This window comes from Triticum aestivum, chromosome 4B (assembly GCF_018294505.1).
Source record: "Triticum aestivum cultivar Chinese Spring chromosome 4B, IWGSC CS RefSeq v2.1, whole genome shotgun sequence".
NCBI lineage: Eukaryota > Viridiplantae > Streptophyta > Magnoliopsida > Poales > Poaceae > Triticum > Triticum aestivum.
Window position 1 is genome coordinate 378,908,115 of NC_057804.1, and position 12,662 is coordinate 378,920,776.

General features: G+C 45.1%; 1 long non-coding RNA gene across 1 annotated transcript; it reads right to left on the reverse strand.

The window, feature by feature from the left end:
- Positions 1-7,359: 7,359 nt before the first annotated feature.
- On the reverse strand, positions 7,360-11,860 carry LOC123094850 (uncharacterized). The gene is made up of 4 exons (XR_006446006.1): positions 8,601-11,860; positions 8,147-8,514; positions 7,989-8,071; positions 7,360-7,904 (listed from the first exon to the last, which is right to left on the reverse strand). It is a non-coding gene; the product is annotated as an uncharacterized lncRNA (long non-coding RNA).
- Between the last annotated feature and the right edge of the window lie 802 nt (positions 11,861-12,662).

The following is a 12,662-nucleotide window of genomic DNA, read 5'->3' on the forward strand; positions in this document are numbered from 1 at the left end:
GGACTACACCCAGTGGGTGCACTTAGCGTGCCCCCACTGGTTTAGATCAACACTCAGAATGGTCTGTGATACGTCTCCAACGTATCTATAATTTTTGATTGCTCCATGCTACTTTATCTACTATTTTGGACTATATTGGGCTTTATTTTCCACTTTTATATTATTTTGGGGACTAACCTATTAACCAGAGGCCCAGCCCAGAATTGTTGTTTTTGCCTTTTTCAGTATTTCAAAGAAACAGAATATCAAACGCAGTCCAAACGGAATAAAACCTTCGGGATCATATTTTCCAACCGAACATGATCCAGGAGACTTGGAACCTACTCCAAGCAGTGCCCGAGGAGGTCACGAGGGTGGAGGGCGCGCCTCCCTAGGCGCGCCCCCCTACCTCGTGGGCCCCTCAGAGCTCCACCGACGTACTCCTTCCTCCTATATATACCTACGTATCCCAGAACGATCAGAACAGGAGCCAAAAACCTAATTCCACCGCCGCAACCTTCTGTATCCACGAGATCCCATCTTGGGGCCTGTTCCGGAGCTCTACCGGAGGGGGCATCCACCACGGAGGGCTTCTACACCATCACCATAGCCCCTCCGATGAAGTGTGAGTAGTTTACTTCAGACCTTCGGGTCCATAGCTAGTAGCTAGATAGCTTCTTCTCTCTTTTTGGATCTCAATACAATGTTCTCCCCCTCTCTCGTGGAGATCTATTCGATGTAATCTTCTTTTTGCGGTGTGTTTGTTGAGACCAATGAATTGTGGGTTTATGATCCAGCATTATCTATGGAAAATATTTGATTCTTCTCTGAATTCTTTTATGTATGATTGAGTTATCTTTGCAAGTCTCTTCGAATTATCCTTTTTGGTTTGGCCAACTAGATTGGTAGTTCTTGCAATGGGAGAAGTGCTTAGCTTTGGGTTCAATCTTGCGGTGTCCTTACCCAGTGACAGAAAGGGTTGCAAGGCACATATTGTATTGTTGCCATCGAGGATAACAAGATGGGGTTTTTATTATATTGCATGAATTTATCCCTCTACATCATGTCATCTTGCTTAAGGCATTACTCTATTTTTACTTAATACTCTAGATGCATGCTGGATAGCGGTCGATGAGTGGAGTAATAGTAGTAGATGCAGAATCGTTTCGATTTACTTGTTTTGGACGTGATGCCTATATACATGATCATTGCCTAGATATACTCATAACTATGCTCAATTCTGTCAATTTCTCAACAGTAATTTGTTCACCCACCGTAGAATACTTATGCTCTTGAGAGAAGCCACTAGTGAAACCTATGGCCCCCGGGTCTATTCTCATCATATCAATCTATATCACTTTATTTACTTGCTTTGTTTTTACTTTGCCTTTTACTTTTTACTTTGCATCTATCTATCAAAAATACCAAAAATATTATCTCTATCAGATCTCACTCTCGTAAGTGACCGTGAAGGGATTGACAACCCCTAAGCATTGGTTGCGAGTTGCTATCATTTTGTGTAGGTACAAGGGACTTGTGCGTGGTCTCCTACTGGATTGATACCTTGGTTCTCAAAAACTGAGGGAAATACTTACGCTACTTTGCTGCATCATCCTCTCCTCTTCGGGGAAATCCAACGCAGTGCTCAAGAGGTAGCAAGAAGAATTTCTGGCGCCGTTGCCGGGGAGGCTCACGCAAGCAAGTCAAACATACCAAGTACCCATCGCAATCCCTATCTCTCGCATTACATTATTTGCCATTTGCCTCTCGTTTTCCTCTCCCCAACTTCACCCTTGCCGTTTTATTCACCCTTCTTCCGTTCAATCTTATGTTTGCTTGTGCCTTATTTTTGCTTGCGTCTTCGCTTGCTAAAAGTTTATGGATCCTCATCCACTTGCTAATCTCTTTAAGAGATCTAACTATGTTGAACCTATTGCTAGTGAGTTGAGTGCACTAGATTATCTTTATGAGGTTTTGCTTGAAATTCGTGAATCTGGAAATTGTGATGTAATACTTTATGAAGGAATTCACAATTGATCTTTGAATAAAAAGCATGATTGCAATGATTTTATAAATTCTATTGATGTCAATTGCGCTAATAATATGCAAAACCCTAAGCTTGGGGATGCTAATTTTGCTATGTCTGCTACTTGTTGCGATGATCATGATTGGGGTGATCCTTCTTATGATCTTGAAAATTTATTTAAACCCCATGATGAATATGAGATTGATAATAGTTTTTGCAATATTATTGAAAGTGGGTTTGGAAGAGTGTCAACTTTAGATCCCACATATTTGGAGAATGTTCAATCTTATGAAATTTTTGATAAAAGTGGGTTTGGAGAGGTCATGACTTTAGTTAATGTTAATCCCACTATTTTGGAAGAGTGTCAACTTTGCGTGCATGTGGATCATGTTGAAAACATTTTATGTGATAGCTATTTTGTTGAATTTGCTTATGATCCCACATGTAATTATTATGAGAGAGGAAAATATGGTCTTAGAATTTTTTTTTACCTCTCGTCATGTTGAGATTGCTATTGTTTCTTTCCGCTTCCTTGCATATGCTAGTTTTTGTTGATATGATAATTTGTTTGCCTATAAGATGCCTATACATAGGAAGTATGTTAGACTTAGATGTGTTTTTCACGTGTTTCATGATGCTCCTTTGTGCTTTAATTCTTGTCTTTGATGTGAGCATCGTTAAAATTATCAATGCCTAGCTAGGGGTGTTAAACGATAGCGCTTGTTGGGAGGCAACCCAATTTTATTTTGTGTTTTTTTGTTTTTGATTATGTTTAGGAATAAATAATCCATCTACCTTCTGTTTGGATGTGGTTTTATGTTTTAATTAGTGTTTGTGCCAAGTAGAACCTATAGGATAACCTACGATGATAGTTGATTTGATTCTGCTGAAAAACATAAACTTTGCACGCACGAATTTAGTTATGATAAATCACAGGAACGTGATTTTGCGTTGATTCTTTTTGCTTCTGATCAATAAGAAAATTTTCCAGGACTTCCTATGTTGGTAGAATTTTTAGAGTTCCAGAAGTTTGCGTTAGTTACAGATTTCTACAGACTATTCTGTTTTTGACAGATTCTGTTTTTCGTGTGTTGTTTGCTTATTTTGATGAATCTATGGCTAGTAAATTAGTTTATAAACCATAGAGAAGTTGGAATACAGTAGGTTTAACACCAATATAAATAAAGAATGAGTTAATTACAGTATTTTGAAGTAGTTTTTTGTTTTCTTTCTCTAACGGAGCTCACGAGATTTCTGTTGAGTTTTGTGTTGTGAAGTTTTCAAGTTTTGGGTGAATTCTTTTGATGGATTATGAAACAAGGAGTGGAAAGAGCCTAAGCTTGGGGATGCCCATGGCACCCCCAAGATAATCCAAGGACACCAAAAAGTCAAAGCTTGGGGATGCCCCAGAAGGCATCCCCTCTTTTGTCCATTTCCATCGGTAATTTACTTGGAGCTATATTTTTATTCACCAACATGATATGTGTTTTGCTTGGAGCGTCTTGTATTATTTGCGTCTTTGCTTGTTAGTCTACCACAATCATCCTTGCTGTACACACCTTTTGAGAGAGCCATACATGAATTTGAATTTGTTAGAATACTCTATGTGCTTCACTTATATCTTTTTAGCTTGATAGTTTTGCTCATAGTGCTTCACTTATATCTTTTGAGCATGATAATTTTTGCTCTAGTGCTTCACTTAGACCTTTTAGAGCACGGTGGTGGATTTGTTTTAAAGAAACTATTGATCTCTCATGCTTCACTTAGATTATTTTGAGAGTCGTTAATAGCATGATAATTTGCTTAATGTTAATATACCTAGTGTTCAAGACATGCGAAACTTTCTTTTGAGTAAATTGAATACTAAGATAAGTTTGATGCTTGATAATTGTTTTGAGATATGGAGGTAATAATATCAAAGTCGTGCTAGTTGATAATTGTGAATTTGAGAAATACTTGTGTTGAAGTTTGCAAGTCCCGTAGCATGCACGTATGGGTAAAGTTGTGTAACAAATTTGAAACATGAAGTGTACCTAGCTTGTGCATCCTTATGAGTGGCGGTCGGGGACGAGCGATGGTCTTTTACTACCAATCTATCCCCCTAGGAGCATGCGCATAGTACTTGAATTTTTTGATGGCTTCTAAATTTTTGCAATAAGTATATGAGTTCTTTTGACTAATGTCGAGTCCATGGATTATACGCACTCTCACCTTTCCGCCTTTGCTAGCCTCTTCGGTACCGTGCATTGCCCTTTCTCACCTTGAGAGTTGGTGCAAACTTCGCTGGTGCATCCAAACCCCGTGATACGATACGCTCTATCATACATAAACCTCCTTATATCTTCCTCAAAACAGCCACCATACCTACCTATCATGGCATTTCCATAGCCATTCCGAGATATATTGCCATGCAACTTCCATCATCATCATCATGACATACATTACTTTTGTCATATTGCCATTGCATGATCTTGTAGTTGACATCGTATTTGTGGCAAAGCCACCATGCACTATTTTCATACATGTCACTCTTGATTCATTGCACCATCCCGGTACACCGCCGGAGGCATTCATATAGAGTCATATCTTGTTCTAAGTATCGAGTTGTAATTGTTGAGTTGTAAGAAAAATAGAAGTGTGATGATCATTATTATTAGAGCATTGTCCCAAGTGAGGAAAGGATGATGGAGACTATGATTCCCGCATAAGTCGGGATGAGACTCCGGACAAAAAAAAGAGGCCATAAAAAAAGAAGAAGAGAAAGGCCCAAACAAATAAAAAAATGAGAGAAAAAGAGAGAAGGGACAATTCTACTATCCTTTTACCACACTTGTGCTTCAAAGTAGCACTTGTTCTTCATGTAGCGAGTCTCATATATTGTGCTTCAAAGTAGCACCAAGATCTTCATGATAGTGAGTCTCATAAGTTGTCTTTTTATACTAGTGGGAATTCTTCATTATAGAACTTGGCTTGTATATTCCAATGACGGGCTTCCTCAAAATGCCCTAGGTCTTCGTGAGCAAGCAAGTTGGATGCACACCCACTAGTTTTCTTTTGTTGAGCATTCATAGCTCTAGTGCATCCGTTGCATGGCAATCCCTACTCCTCATGTTGACATCAAATGATGGGCATCTCCATAGCCCGTTGATTAGCCTGGTCAATATGAGACTTTCTCCTTTTTTTTGTCTTCTCCACACAATCCCCATCATCATATTCTATTCCACCCATAGTGCTATATCCATGGCTCGCGCTCATGTATTGCGTGAAAGTTGAAAAGTTTGAGATTATTTGAGTATGAAACAATTGCTTGGCTTGTCATCGGGGGTATAGAAGTTGGGAACATCTTTGTGTGACGAAAATGAAGCATAGCCTAACCATATGATTTTGTAGGGATGAGCTTTCTTTTGCCATGTTATTTTGAGAAGACATGATTGCTTTGATTAGTATGCTTGAAGTATTATTTTTTTTGTCAATATGAACTTTTGTCTTGAATCTTTCGGATTTGAATATTCATATCACACGTAAGAAGAATTACATTGAAATTATGCCAAAGTATCACTCCGCATCAAAAATTCTTTTTTTATCATTTACCTACTCGAGGACGAGCATGAATTAAGCTTGGGGATGCCTGATACGTCTCCAACGTATCTATAATTTGATTGCTCCATGCTACTTTATCTACTGTTTTGGACTATATTGGGCTTTATTTTCCACTTTTATATTACTTTTGGGACTAACCTATTAACCGGAGGCCCAGCCCAGAATTGTTGTTTTTTTTGCCTTTTTCAGTATGTCGAAGAAACAAAATATCAAACGGAGTCCAAACGGAATGAAACCTTCGGGATCGTGATTTTCCAACCGAACATGATCCAGGAGATTTGGAACCTACTCCAAGCAGTGCCCGAGGAGGTCACGAGGGTGGAGGGCGCGCCCCCCTAGGCGCGCCCCCTACCTCGTGGGCCCCTCGGAGCTCCACCGACGTACTCCTTCCTCCTATATATACCTACGTATCCCCGAACGATCAGAACAGGAGCCAAAAACCTAATTGCACCGCCACAACCTTCTGTATCCACGAGATCCCATCTTGGGGCCTGTTCCGGAGCTTTGCCGAAGGGGGAATCCACCATGGAGGGCTTCTACACCATCACCATAGCCCCTCCGATGAAGTGTGAGTAGTTTACTTCAGACCTTCGGGTCCATAGCTAGTAGCTAGATGGCTTCTTCTCTCTTTTTGGATCTCAATACAATGTTCTCCCCCTCTCTCGTGGAGATCTATTCGAAGTAATCTTCTTTTTGCGGTGTGTTTGTTGAGACCGATGAATTGTGGGTTTATGATCTAGTATTATCTATGGAAAATATTTGATTCTGTCTGAATTCTTTTATGTATGATTGAGTTATCTTTGCAAGTCTCTTCGAATTATCCTTTTTGGTTTGGCCAACTAGATTGGTAGTTCTTGCAATGGGAGAAGTGCTTAGCTTTGGGTTGAATCTTGCGGTGTCTTTACCCAGTGACAGAAAGGGTTGCAAGGCACGTATTGTATTGTTGCCATCGAGGATAACAAGATGGGTTTTTTATAATATTGCATGAATTTATCCCTCTTCATCATGTCATCTTGCTTAAGGCATTACTCTGTTTTTACTTAATACTCTAGATGCATGCTGGATAGCGGTCGATGAGTGGAGTAATAGTAGTAGATGCAGAATCGTTTCGATCTACTTGTTTTGGACGTGATGCCTATATACATGATCATTGCCTAGATATACTCATAACTATGCTCAATTCTGTCAATTGCTCAACAGTAATTTGTTCACCCACCGTAGAATACTTATGCTCTTCAGAGAAGCCACTAGTGAAACCTATGGCCCCCGGGTCTATTCTCATCATATCAATCTATATCACTTTATTTACTTGCTTTGTTTTTACTTTGCCTTTTACTTTTTACTTTGCATCTATCTATCAAAAATACCAAAAATATTATCTCTATCAGATCTCACTCTCGTAAGTGACCGTGAAGGGATTGACAACCCCTAAGCGTTGGTTGCGAGTTGCTATCGTTTTGTGTAGGTACGAGGGACTTGTGCGTGGTCTCCTACTGGATTGATACCTTGGTTCTCAAAAACTAAGGGAAATACTTACGCTACTTTGCTGCATCATCCTCTCCTCTTCAGGGAAATCCAACGCAGTGCCCAAGAGGTAGCAGTCTGCCCAGCGTGAGTCAAAAAAAAGAGAGAAGATTCTAAGACCTCAGCCGACTGCCAGCAGTCGACCGTGGTCTCGGGGACTACACCCAATGGGTGCACTCAGCGTGCCCCCACTGGTCCGGACAGATTACTAAGACTCAGCATGAGTCGAATGAAGTGGAATATTTCCTAAACTCTAAACACAGGCACACCCCACTGGGTGATTGGATATAAAACAGCATTCAAAAGTTCAGTCGGAGTTCGCTGACCTTAACATTGGTCTACAGGGCGGTGCTGGCGTTATAAGCCACCTGACTAGCCTCGTGCATCACCTTCACCTGCTCCATGACAAGGTTCACCTGGCGAAGAGCCTCCCTGACAGCACTTGGCGAATCGTCTGGGGTCAGATATGTAGTAAAGAGTGATGGCTCCAAGGCGTCCGAAGCAGCTACTGGGTCAAATGAGTGGAGTTGCACTGGAGCGGCGGTAACCGGAGCAGTCGACCCCGACGGACGATCAGTCATCAGCGGGCTGGCAAACGTGATGTTGGTCTGAACCGGATCTCCGGAACGCTCGACCACTACCTCAAGCGTCGGCGTCGACTGAGGGACTTGAACTTCAAGCTTTCTCCTGCTCGAGCCCCCACCTCTCCTCCTCCTCTCCTGTAGAGGCACTTCTTCTTCTTCATCATCAGGAAGCATGACGACTTCTCACGGAACTACAGAGAGAGAGAGAGAAACATTGGAAATCCAGCCGACTGACAACCCACTCGACTAAATGAAACCTGGTCGAGTGGACTTACCAACTCGAGAAGTGGCCACATCATCAGTCTCCTCGTCTCCTGGAGCTTTGTCGATATCCATGTCAGTTGCAGCAGAGGTTGGGCTGGAAAGATACATGATCCGTTTGGTCAGAACAAAAACTTCAGTCGGCTTAGATAAATGAAAGATAGATACTCACCCCGAAGCAATAGGGACGTCCATCTTGATCCGCGGCAATGTCTTCCGAGTCTTTGGAGGAGCAACCTTGGGCTGCTTGGCGACCTTCTCTGTCGGCTCCGGAGTTGACGTCCGAGTGCGCTTTTGCGTGTGGGTACTTGGAGCCACGTTCTTTCCGCACCCGCCCGCCAGGTCATGGTGTTCCTTGGATCAGCGTTCGGAGCGCGGCGGCAAGTCGACTTCTTCCTCATCGTCCGACTCCTCGCTCTCCTCCTCCTCGTCTTCGTCCGAAGATTCCCATTCACCGCTCTCCTCCACGCGGGCCTCTCCCTCCTGGTCCTGCTCCAGAGCTTGTTCACCGTTGGGCATCAAATACATTTCAGTGAAAACCTACAAGACAAAAGTCGAGTGAAAGTCAGTTGAGATCAAGTACAGTCGGAATATGTATGCAAAGACAGTCGGAATAAAGAGCATACCTTGTCGGGCTGATTGTCATCACTAAAGGGGATGACTCGCCTAGCTCCTCTGGGGTTGTTCTGGTTGCCTGTGATGCTCTTCAACCACATGGCTACGGTCTTGGGTGGCACTTCCTCTGGATGAACCCGAGCGGTGTCGTCGGACCCAGAGTACAGCCACATGGGATGGTCACGGGCCTGAAGAGGCTGGATGCATCGACTGAGGAATACCTCCAGCAGGTCCAGGCCAGTGAAACCCTCGTTAATCAGTTGCACCACTTTCTCAACCAACATCTTCGTCTCCATGTTCTCAGCAGCAGTCACTTTCAGTGGAGAAGGAGTCTGGACACGGTCGAAAGTGAAGTGGGGAAGGCCAGTCGACTGACCTGGAGTTGGGACGTCCTAGTAGTAGAACCAGGTCGACTGCTAACCTCTAACTGATTCAGGGAGAGTCATCGCAGGGAAAGAACTCCTATGCCTCTTTTGGATACCCAAACCCCCGCACATATGGATGACATGGGTCTTCGAGTCACTTGTTTTCGCTTTCTTCACCGACTGGGAACGGATGGTGAAGATGTGTTTGAAAAGGCCCCAGTGCGGTCGACACCCCAAAAAGTTTTCACACATCGACACAAATGCGGCAAGGTACATGATGGTATTGGGAGAAAAATGGTGGAGTTGGGCACCGAAGAAGTTCAGGAAGCCCCGGAAGAAGGGGTGCGGAGGGAGCGAAAAACCCCGGTCGACATGGGTGGCGAGCAGTACACACTCACCCGGTTGAGGCTGCGGCTCCATCTCCCCCTCAGGCAGCCTTGCTGCACCCTTGGTGATCAGCCCGGACTGCACCAGCTCGTCCAGATCTTCTTGCCGGAGCAAAGACCAGATCCAATCGCCCTGGATCCAGCCGGGCGGCAGCCCCACGTGTGATGACGACCCGCGGTTCTGCTTCTTGCCTTTCGCTACCCCCGTCGCCTTCTTCGCACGCTCCAGCGCCACCGTCTTGTCCTTCACCATGGCGGCAGAGCGGTGGCCTCGAGAGCAAAAGAACTGGATGCATGGAGAAGCAGATGAAGAAGAAAGAGAAACGGGCGTGCACAGTGCAGACGCTTCGGCCCAATCGCCTTATAAAGGGCTGCTTCCGAGTGGCTGACGCGTGGGACCAGGCGATCCTGTCAAATCCCGCAACAGTCACGCACAATGTACGTGGCAAAAAAGGCGGCACAAAAATCGAGGCACTAATGTTTATCCGCTTCGCTTACTTCGGCGCGCCCCGTCCCGCGCGCTTCCCCGAAATTTCGTATTCCGTGAAATCTGGGATACACTACAATCAATCGCGCCAAAGATTCTACACTCCAAGACAACACTCGGCGGATGATGCTATAAGTTCACTCGGCAACTTTCTGAATGGATCAAGGCAACTGAATCGACGCTGAAGTACCAACGAGAGTCTTCCATCTTGCGAAAAACACTCGTGAGGTGCAAAGCTCAGAACAAGTTCAACTTCAACCTACTTTCCTATCGAACGTTAATCCACTCGGGGGCTACTGATGAAGATATAGACCTGGGGTAGGGTCATAGGCCTGGCCTATACGTCCTACCCAAGGTCCCTACCCTAGAAGATAAGAAGTCCAAGAGGCAACGAAGAACCCCCCCAGCCAAAGGTGTCGAGTGCAATCCACTCGACCAATCATATCACTCGGATACCCCTCCTATTTGTTGTCACTCGACCATACAAGGAATCACTCGACCTACCGAAGATCAGAAATCACTCAACGGTCTGGCATTCACTCTGTAGTCTTTAAGGTCATTAATAGCACTTAAGACTGGCGTTATCAGTAATGCCCCTACTTTATGTACATTAAGCCCCTTGTAATGGAGGATGGTTGGGTCCCTGGCGCACTCTATATAAGCCACCCCTCCTCTGGGACAAGTGTTCGCTCCCCCTGTAACATCACACACATATAATCCAGTCGTCTGCCTCCCGGCACCGAGACGTAGGGCTATTACTTCCTCCGCGAAGGGCTTGAACTCGTAAATCCTGTGTGTACACCTTCACCATAGCTGGGATCTTGCCTCTCCATACCTACCCCCTTTCTACTGTCAGTCTTAGAACCACGACACGAGGTGAAACTAAAATTCGGGGCCCCTTGAAAATTTTCTTCTAGCATTCTTTGACCCAAAGTCACTTGTCATGATCTCATCTTGGATCCATCCTCCTGATGGTTGTGTGAAGATGGGCGTAGATGATGCAATGGCAAGGTTGTGATTATGTCAATCGCAAGGAGCCATCAGTGTGATTTCGTGGGAGCAGCAAGTGTCACCAACTCACCATGCTGGCATCTTGGACCCTCGGACAAAGGAAGCACTTTTGATGGTGGTGAATTTGCTCAGTGGTATGGGATAACCGTTAGTACTGGTTCTGGGTCATCGATACACCCATGATGGTTCAGTGTGGCATTATGGGCAAACCACCAATGAGATTATGGCAAGAAGCAAGGCGTTCGAAGATATCTCCTTCATTTACGAGAGAATATCTTCAAATAAAGAGGCGCACATGCTAGTGTGCTCTTCACTTTCATAATAATTTCTACTTCAATAAAGCAAATATGATTCTAAAGAAAATGAAATTATGATGGTTTCATCCAACAATTTGAACTAAGATGATATAAACTAAATGCAAGAATGTGCACTAGATATTATCATTTTACCATCCTTAACCGAGTGATCACATAACTCTTGCTGCTGCTTCCATGCATGAAATTTATGATTTTATTATAAGATAAATACAATCACAAATCAAACCACACATTAGGAGAGGAAGAGAGAGAGAAAGAGAGTACTCAAACTAAACCTAATTGTACCGATGCGTACAGACCTGAAGATGACTCTTTAGATGGTAGATCGTGAGGCCCTTCACCCTTGACTCTCATAATCCTCATGATAGTATTCTAAGTTGCCTCTGCCTGCCATGAACAAAAATTACCAGTTAACTGAAAAATCAAAAAGTTATCAGGCTTTAGACTGAAACAAGAAGCATGGAACGATCTCCCCATTGCCTGGCCTCCAAGCTAAGCGACAATGTCAGCGGATCTATCATGGAGTGGAGTTCGATGGTCCACCGGAGACCGGACTTGGGGTGATGGTGAGGACGACCTAGATGAGGCCGGAATCGCCGGCCTGCAGCTCACGATCTGGGCGGAAAGGAATCAGCCGAAATTATTGGGAAGCAGTCAATGAATTCTCGATCGGAAGGGATTGATAACGTACTCGTGGCCTCCTGGGCTATCTGACTATGTGCGCATCTCAGGCCTTGCGTCTCCCTGGGCTAATTAACTATTTTTCCAGGGGCAGCCTTGGGCTAATTAACTAGTGTGTATGTACGTGGGAGGGGGCCCCTGGCTTTCGGGGGCCCGGGGAGGCCGCCCCTGCTGCCCTCCTCAGGGCCGGCCCTGCCTCCTCTCACTCCTTCTCCCGCTCCTCTTCCCATTCTTCCGGCTCGCCGGCGGTGTTCGGCGTCAAAGCCGAGCCCGCAGCAGAGACGCTGCTCGGCGGCGCACCCGTAGCACCGGCATCGTCATCAATGAGGGCGGCCGACGCGCCTCCTCCTTGGCTCCTCCGCGCTACGTAAAACCGAAGACAGAGCCGGGGCTCTCCACTGTGAAGACGGAGTCGGGGATCGCCGTCGTGAAGATGGAGCACGGGCTCGCAGGCGGCGTGGAGGAGCTCGACGACGTGGCAGCCTTGAAATGGGCGTGCGATGACTGGGCTCGCATGGATATGGAGCGCCAGCACCGTGCCTACGAGCAGTTTGAAGTTCGGCGCCGGGGCCACGACGAGGGAGACATCGTCGTCCTCGACAATAGTGACGACGACGCGGCACCACCACCGGTTCGCCAGGGCGACGCTGGGCAAGGCTCCAGCAGGGGCGGCCACGTCAAGGAGGAGAAGGCCGACGAAGACGACGACGAGGATGACGGCAACGTCGGCGACTTCGCCGCGCTCAGCGACTTCTTCGGCACTTAATTAGTGTAGTTGCGTCCTTTTTTTAAATAACTTTGCTATGTAATGTTGAATATGTCGAAT